Below are 9,934 nucleotides of genomic sequence, written 5' to 3'. Positions count from 1 at the left end.
TCTAGAGACTTCAAGAAATGTTTTGAGGTAGTCAGAAAAAAACAGATTTATCCATGTTAGGAATTAAGGGAAAGACATGAAGTCTGTGGAGGAAATATACATTTTTTTAAAAAGTTTGTATTTATTTTTATGAATAAAATACTTCAGTAGTCACCCATTGTCTTTTCTTTTCTGGGGATGTCTTATGTTGCCATGTTTGAAGTTTGCTTTTGAATAAAGGAGAAACTCTGCCACTTAATTTGGCCTTGAGAATTGCAAAGTCATGCTGATTTGAAAGAAATCTGAAATTTTTCATGTGGTCAAAGTATTATTCAGCTCAGCACCTTGTACATACTAGATACTTATATCTCTGTTAAATAATAAATAAATTGAAAAAATATATGTTGATCCTTGCTTCCAGACTGCCCCATTCACCTGGTAATATCAACATAATAAGTCCGTATTTGTCATCTCTACGAGCTGTTCATGCTGGAGTATAAAAAACAAGAAGAGTTATAGCTTCTATTTTCTACATCTAACTGAGAAGTCTATGCACAGAGTATAATCAGAAACTACAAATTTGTGTACAATTAAACAAGGCATAGCATATGAAAGAATTTTATAAATGTAAAATATTGTGCAAATGTTAAAATTATAAATGTCAAATGGGATGGGGAAGTATATGAGTGCAATATACTTGTTATTTGAGGAACTCACTATTTGTAGCTCAGTAGGGGGTAATGACCTAGGACCATCTTATTACTAGAAAGACTGGGCACAGATGCAGTCTCATATGCCTGGCATGTATTAGGATTTTGATACCAATATGTTTTCAATAAAGATTTCTGCATTGAAGTACATTGACATTGGTGAGGAAGATGTCTGGGAAGACTTAGTACTTGATTTGTCAGACTTCAGAGGCTAAGGAGCATTCATGTAATTGGGGAGTGGGAGGACAGGACATGGTGGGTGAATTTCATAAACCAGGGAAGAGAGTCTGTTCTAGGCAATAATAGGGGCACTCATTAAACATTTTTAGAAATATTTTTACTGTTATATTAACTTAGGATGGGTTTAGAGAAATAGAATATCAAACGGAGAAATGATTACAGAATACCTGTCTGCTGCACATGACCCAATTTTCTAAATTGGCTTTATGATAATTTATACCTTCTCTTTTCTTCGTGCTTGCTGCCAGCAAGCTGCTGTAGGGAAGGGTGGTCTCTGCCAGTGGATTGTTCCCAAGCTGAGATTCCTTCAGCCTCATTTCCAATGGCTCTGTCACTCTCTTCAGCCAATTTTAAGTCACTGGTTTCCTTCCCAGGACCTCCCACATCTAAGCCAAAGGGCTCTGGCAACTTGATTTGGATTCAGTCTTGAATTCCTCCCCTCTTTTCTCACAGTGAGTTTTCTGCCAGAGAAGTCTTGGGAATGAGCCAAGTTCTCTTGGGCGCTAGCATTGCCATGCTGCCAAAGTACCCTGCTCAAAGTCGTCTCTTACTGCAGGCACCTGGCCCTCCCCTGGTGGGGTGTTATGTTCCACTCATGCTCTCTACTTTATCCAGCTGTCACACATCCAGTCACTTCCATTCAGGCAGGTACATTTTTCTAAGGAGCCTTGAGTAGAAGAGAACTGGAGGCCTAGTGAGTGAGTCACTTATTCTGTCTCTCCCAGGGACATAGCTGCCCACTTAGCATAGTTGGGAGCACAAGAAGGTTTTCACCATCTTAGGGGTGAGTAGGCAAGATATGTTCACTTTCATATCTGAACAGCCTCTGTTCTTAAATAGAGATTCTCAAAAGGTATCATGGATCTGGATTTTTGTATCGCTATGATTTCTTTCCTTTAGAGTAGTTCTGCCCACTGATCCCCACCACTTCCTAGTAATCCAAAATTGAGGAAACCATTTCACCTCAGAATGACAAAGTTCCTTAGTACAGATAATAATGTTTGTACTGTCTCCCTCACAGGGTTGTTAGTAATGTGAAATGAACAATGGAGGCTAAAGCACTCTGCAAACTATGAAAAGCTATATATTGCTTTTTTTAAAAAATGCAAATACTCCCTTGGTAGGACAAGTAAGACTGTTCCCTGTCAAATTAGTACTGTAATATACAAGTTGCATCATTTATTGGACCTCAGAAACTTCAGCTGCAGCATGAATATTGTAAGTTCTCTGATTTTTCCTCTAGTACTAATATTTGATAGTTTTATGATTTTTCCTGCTTAGGAAGTATGTATCCATACTTCCTTGTATGGCCCAGAATTTATCCTCACTATACTGCTTCCCCACCTCAATACTGACTCTACTGACAATCCCAGTAAAGATTCACAACATTTATTGAGAACCTACTCTGTGTTGAGCATCGTGACTCATGCTGAGAATAACAGTTTGAATAAGACATATCCAGCCCCTTCCATCAAACCAATAATTGGGGGAAATCCTATTGTAATCTCCTAAATGTACTCTCCTTTACTTATATTATCTTCAGCACCTAACAAGGATCTACAGACAGTAAGCGCAAATGATAGTTGAATCATTCGAACGCTCTGATATCTCTTTGCCAATACCAGACTCTCTAGAGCAGGCTCAGACATATCAGCCCAGGGTTGGCAGAGGTGAGTACAGATTGTATGCAGATCTAGCAGTGGCTTAATTGTGTTATGGTAACTTGGAACGAGGAGCTAATTAGTTTGTATGACTGTCCTGTAGTGTAGAACTATATTATAGCTGCACATTTGTTTCTATGACACCACTTAGCAGCCAAAGAAGCCCATTGAAATGAATAGAAACTAATTGAAAATAATAGAGAATTACCTGAACATATACTGCCAGTAAATTAAATTAATTGAAGGTAATTGATAGTGACTGGAATTAATAAAAGTAATGGAAACAAATTGTACTTAGTTGAAATTTATTGAAATTGAATTAAACTCAATAACTCAAAGTCTATTAAATTTAATAGATTCTAGTTGATATTAATTATAGACAATGCTTAATAACAGACCATTCTTAAAGGGTTCCAACTGGATTTTCATAATACTATTGTCTTTAACATGTAAAAATAAATTCTAAGAAGAAAAAATACAGCATTCACAGGAATAAAATATTGCTTTGGAATTTTAGGTTTCTCTGAGGAGGAGCTGAATTAGAAGAATTTGATTCTGATAATGGAGCTTACCCTGAAGACTTAGGAAGATAAAAATGGTTTTACTTCTTTCTGGAGGAGACTTTTATTAGAGTTTAATGAGAACATTTTATCTGTTAAAACATTAACTCTGATTTGATGAATACTCTTACAGTAGATATTGTATTCAACATTGACCATCTTTATAGCTGTGTTGTCAGATTCCTCTTTTTTTTTTCTCTTCTTTTTCCCTCCTTCAGTTACAAAGCATCCCCAAACTCCAAAGGTTTTTGTAGGTTAAAAGGTCTTATATTTTCAGCTTCTTCCTTCTCAGCCTTGCACATTGGGGGTGGGGGTGGAGCGGGGGGGATCCTGTGTTAATTTCCTGTTGTGTAATTCTATCAGCTGGGTTCTTCCCCATCGGTGACAGCTCACGCATACATTTGGCCCTGTTCACATCCTCCAGGCTTCCCCCCATCATTTTACTGTTTACTAGAGTAAAGGAATAGCATTGTTTTCAAAAAAGTAATTTTCTCTCAGAAGAATGGAATCAATTATATTTTATATGAATTATTTATTAAATGGTTGGAGAACTGTAGATAAAATTCACTATGTGAAGTGGGAATAAAGGCCAACTCATTTAGCTTACATTAGGAGAGCCCAGGATTCAGGAAATTGGTGCTTCCCATTCTTACTCTGTACCAGAAGTATGGATGGAGCGTGTTAAAAATGGTCTGGTCAGAGGAGGGTTCCAATCATCAGTATTTTAGAATATGGGACTGGATAAAAGCTCCAGGGCCCTGAAAATCTTTGATAGAGTCCAGTCAGACCCATGGTGACTTCGCTGGCTGTGGATTCTTTCTCATTTTTACTACATTGTAACCCTCGGCTAAGGGAGTCATGTTGGCTCCTCAATAAGGCGTTCATATTTCTACAACGCTTTCCTTTTATGATAAGGGAACACCAATGTATACTTTAGCAATGGAGTTGTTGAATTTGACAGTATATCCTTGGGTTTCCTCAAAATCATGTTTAGAATTTTTAACCCTTCAGTGCCAAGGTACATATTTTATTACAAACAATTCCTTGGGACATTGAGTACAAACCATCACAGGATTTGTATTTAAGCATCTTTTCAAATTGAAACATCAGCCCACAAGATGATACCTAATCATCAGTTAGCACAATTACAATGAAAAATTTAACACTACATTACAACGTTCAACATTTTGCAAATATACATAGCAATACATAAAGCATAGACACCCAAACTAGAGGGCATTTAAAAATAAACTAAGCCAAATGCTACTAAATGTAATAAAAATATTCAAATATTCAAAAATTATATAAGGGATCACTAGTGATCTTCTTTGATTTTTATATAACAGAGAAAGACAGTAGTTATATGATTCCTGTGATTTTCTCCTCTCTCCTATCCTTTCTCGGGGGTTATAAAGAAGGATAGATGGATTCATTTTATACCCTTTTCCCAGAAATTTGAAATATTTTTTCTTGGTTCTGGATTCTTAGGAAATAGTAGCCTAGAGGTGTACTTTCAGAGGACTCTGGCTTCTATGTGTATGTAATTTTTAATTTCTACTGACTCCTTATTGTGGGAAGAAAAATTGAGCTCCTGAAGGTCCGGAAAGAGAGATAAAAACAAACCAAAAAAAGGTCTGAGACAGACATTGATGTTTGGTTTACTTCTGTATTTAACTCTCATTATTTTTCAGGTTATAATTTAGAGAGAGAGAATTTTAACTTAACACCTATTATGCCTTTGGCCAACTTTTTATCCAGTAATGTATGTGATATTTTGTGTTCCTTGATTTTTGTCATATTATTTGTGTTATTGAGGACTAAATTGTATTAAGTCTTTAGAAACTTAATTGTATCCCCAAATACTGCATGTTCTTTTAAAGAATATGAATTCCATTTATGTAGAGAATATTTGCTCTGAAATTCTGTTGATTTTGTTTTCACTTCAATTTGGGATTACCTCAGAATTCCATTTCCTTCATTTTGGCTAAGAGAGTTAGATGGATGGCTAGATAAATAGATAGATGGGTTATATAAATATATAAAGAAAGTGATAGATTTTCAGATAAATAAGAATATGTGTTTATCCCAGAGAACCCCAAATAAACAACTTTTCAATGGATGTAAGAATATTATCATGGATTTATGTTTACTATATCATGGTAAACTAGGTAATTACTCTCAAAACAACTAAAATGTTGAATAAACAATTTATCAATGATGTGACAAAAAAAAAGTAAGAACTTTTAAGATCTTCCAGATAAATGAAGGTTGCAAATATGAAAGGAATGAGGCACTTGCCTAACTAGAACATTGATAAAATTGAGCATTCTTCTTGGCTCCATATAGCACTGCAGGATCAACCCAAGGTAAGGCTCTAATAGAAGATTCCTTGTATTAAGTTGGGACTGCCCATGACCACATCCTCATTGTCAAGGTGAACAGGAAATAAATCTAAGAAATAAGCAATTTGTATTCCTCATAAGATTTAGAACTTGGCCTTGGACATCCCGGGTGTTTACTATGTATACTTGTAAATGATCACTTTCCTTATTAAGACTTGTAAAAGATTTTTGTTGTTTTTTAAAATCTGAATATAGCCAGTTCAATATCCTAGCATACCTAGTGATGTGTGCAGTGTGTGATAACTATAAAAGATCTGAGGGGAAGATTGGAACACCAAATTTATCCCTCAGAATCCTCCTTTCAGAAATTAAGCTTGTAAAATATTATGATGTAGATTTGTGTTATCCATTTATTCATTCAATAACCCAAGGGAGTCAAAGTCAGGAGCATTTTGTTTTCTGGCATTTTCCATGAAACCATTGAACTAGAACAGCCTGACCATTCTGAGAAGTAGCCATCCCACCCTTATGAACCATTAGAACTAGATTCTGTACCTCCAAAATCCTGGAAATTTTTTCTTCTAGAGTGTCTGTCACTACTCAATCATCTGGACATATTTTGCATTTTCATTTTCATTTCCCTTTGACAAAAAGTGACAATGTTGTATTCTACTCCTTTTGGAAACTCTTCTATATCATTGCCTCAGGAAAATCTTGGTTCTGATTCTTCCTTTTGAAATATCCTCCACTCCAACTCTTTATTTCTTCTCTCTCCTCTAAAGTGCAACGATCCATCATTTTAAAGCTCTTGTGGAACTTTTTCACAGTTGCATTTACAGTATTCAGTATGATATCTCATACAGAGTAGCATATAGTCTTCATTCAATGTGTAAATGAATAAGTACCTTTGAATCCCTCATTATGAGGACTGCATAATTAATATTGCATGACTTTTAAATCTAACTCTATTGTACAGAAATTTTCTATTGTACCCACGTCTATCAGCTAAAAATATAGCATAAGTAGTGCAACCTATAACACATTTGTGAAAGTTGTCTTGTTTGTAAATTTTCAGAATTTGAGGCTGGTTTGATTCCCTTTTCATAATAATCTTTGATAGATAGGATTCAGGTAGTGCACCATGAACTTCCTCCTGTTATAGCATGTTCTCATCAGAAAGGAGAAGCTCAGGATCATGTCACACAATTATATTTATTTGCATGATCATAATATTAAACTGTACTAAGTTAATTATCATACTGAAGTCAACCTGTCCTTAAAATTTTCCTCCTATTTTTCTACCAATTTTGTTACTTTTTCATAGAATAGAGAATATAATTATCTCTTTCATAGAGTTGCAGCTTCCTTTGCCTCCTATAAATTTGAGCAGATATTCATGTGTCCTCATTGTATCTTTTACACACATTTATCAGAGTATCCATAACACTTTAGTTTCCTTGTTCATTTGTACATCTTTCCTTCACAATAAGCAATGCATTATATAAATATTTAAACCATTTGTCCAAGATCCATAACTGGTTCAAAGCCATCATCCCTGACTTAACAAGTTGTTTGACCTTGTGCACATTACTTTATCTATCTCATTTTCTTCACAATTGAAAATAAACTAACAAAACCTATCTCATAGGGTATTTGTGAAAATCAAATGAATTTATTCATGTAAAGAATATGACATTCAGTAAGAACTCAAAAACATAAGAGGGAAAGGGAAAAGGAGGCTAATCTTCTTGAGGGTAAAGTCTCTGTCTGATTCCTACTGTTTTCTCTGCACCTTGTGTAGAACCTAAATGCACCAGAAATGAAACCTCTTCACATTTGAAAACTCCTCAATCACAGACATTTAATGTGCTTCCCTTGTTCTGGCTTCCTTATGCTCATTTCCCTCACTGCTCACTGAAGCCATATTTACACAGAATAGATATATACGATTCTGGGTGATATTATATGATATCAAATCCACATGATGTCTGTATCTGGAAGACAGAAAAATAAATCAGGTTAAATGAAGCTACTGAATCTTTATATGATTTCAGACATTGAAATATTGGTAATGATTCCAAACAAAAATAGTGTACTAAAACATTTACTTCCTTGCCAGATGTTTTGGTGTCTCCAGTACTTGTCCCTAGAGTGGAACATTTAGACAAACAGCTAAATGTGTCTGTCTATCCAGATGTTTAGGATTCTTTGATTGCATGCCTGTTTAATTACAGAATTTCCCCAGTTTTTATCTAAATGTTTTTGTTACAAAGGGTCTGTCTTTTGATAATTGAAATATTTATTTTTGTGGTAAGATTTAATAGTTGAATCCAATAATTTATCTTTTGCCTTGCTGTTCTACCTTGAAACTCTGAAGAATGTTCTTCAGGAAATCACCTAGGTGTGAGTTTGTAGAAATTTTTACTTTCAATTCTTTACAGATCAGAAAACTCTTGAACTGGCTTAGTTACGAAAGACACAGCCAAGGTCTCCTGGGGATTTCTAGATGGAGATATGACATTGGGCTGGTTGGCATTTGCTTTTTCCACTCTAGTTTTCTGTTAGCCTGGACATTCAGTTAAACTACAACCAAAGCATAGTTTCCTCAGATTTGATAAGAGAATTTAAACCATCTCTTGTTTTCCATTTTGGAGTCCATAGGCAACAAATGTTAATACCAGCCTACCTGATGACTCCCAATTTTACCAGCCTCTGTAAGAGCCAGCTAAAGAATAGAAAGCTTGTTGTGCCAAGCCAGTTTGAAATCACTAGCTTCATCAGGCTACTTCCTCAACACTGAAACCATGCTACAATTCTCATACATTTCAGAGCCCAATCTAGTTTTACAAAATGACTTTGATTGGCCTACTAGCATTCTGAAAGGACAGGTTAACGTCCATGTATAGCTCAGCTCATTTGAAACTGTTCTACAAATATTCTAAATGGTCCCATCACATCCTCATATGAAATACACTTTTGTCCTTCCCTATAAATTTTGTATAACAGAATACAACATTATTCATTGGGTTTCTCTTTTTTTCTCTCTCTCTTTCTTTGAGATAATCACATCCTTAGGGCATTATAAGGGAAGACATGTATCCTAGCTCCTATAATCCCCAGGAGTGTGATTGCCTTGCGGTAATTATACCCTCCTTCCAAGATGTCTTATACTATTATTATGGTGCCTTATTGCTCAAATACGACAGAGGTATCTGATAGCATAATTACCTCACCTTATCATGCTTTAATAAATAATGTAGGAAGGATGGCTTCTGCAACAAGCTTGTCTAAAGAGGCCAAGCATCCAAAGGGAAAGGGCCTGTGATGCAGCTGATATTAATTTGCAGAGCTGACGGTAAGCAACAGAAACAGTACCATCAGATATCTCATCATGAATGATTAAACAAAACGCATAAGGCAGGGTATATCAAAGCACAACAACCTCTCTAGCCACTTGGAGGACAGATTGCCTATCCAAGTGTGAACATTTGCACTTATGTGCCTTTTGAAGCATGAAGAGATGCCTGAGATTTGTTGTTCTTTTATTCCTGGACTTGCCCCTGCCCCTGCATCTAACATCATTGTTAAAAAGGCAAATCAATATGTGTTTGAAACATTGGCTATTACACAAAGAATGAGCTTCCCATGGTCATCGATTTAATAACATCTAATGATTATTTCTCTCACTTTCTTGAAGATTCTCTGCTTTCCCTTTAGCTTTTTGAATATCCAAGGGTTGTATTGATCAGTGCCTGGCAGACAACTCTGATTATAATTAAAAACCATCATTGGAGACAGGAGAACTCTTTCTTCTAGCCATATAGTGACAATCTTATTGCCTTATTAGGGAATAATTTTCAGGATATAGCTATAATGGAGCCCTCTGTAAGGTAAAGATTAATCTGAGCAGACTTGAATTCTGTCTACTCAAACAAACAAAAAAGAGTCTGAGTCAGAGACATCATGGGGAATAGTGCCAAAAGTGAGTTTGGGCATGCAGAGTGTGGCAGGCAGCATGCAGAGAGCTCTTTATTAGGTGCTGTGCTCTCCAAACTGAGGTCAGTATCTACAACAAAATCAGTGTTCAAAGAATGTGGAATAAATAAATTAATAAAGGAGCCATGCCAATTAAACAACTTTGAGGATATTAAACCCAAAGTCATTTATTTTAAGATTAATTGATTAATTTGCTCAAAAACAGGCACATAATAAATGTTACTAAAATGTTAGATAGTATTAATATTAGATTATTATGTCATTGCTTAATCTATTGTATTGTTCTTGACTAACCATATTCCCAATAGAAAATAGAGAGGAAAGCCAAATTTCTTGCAATGTGGATCTCCAAGGGAGGGGGAAAAAAAAAGAAAAAAAGAGAAGACGGAGCCAACTACCATATAATGAAGAGTACCTGTAGAGAACTTCTATCTTCAAACTCAGTA

The sequence above is a fragment of the Dasypus novemcinctus genome, chromosome 16 (genome assembly GCF_030445035.2).
Source record: "Dasypus novemcinctus isolate mDasNov1 chromosome 16, mDasNov1.1.hap2, whole genome shotgun sequence".
In the NCBI taxonomy this organism is placed as follows: domain Eukaryota; kingdom Metazoa; phylum Chordata; class Mammalia; order Cingulata; family Dasypodidae; genus Dasypus; species Dasypus novemcinctus.
Note: the sequence above shows the minus strand (reverse complement) of the source record.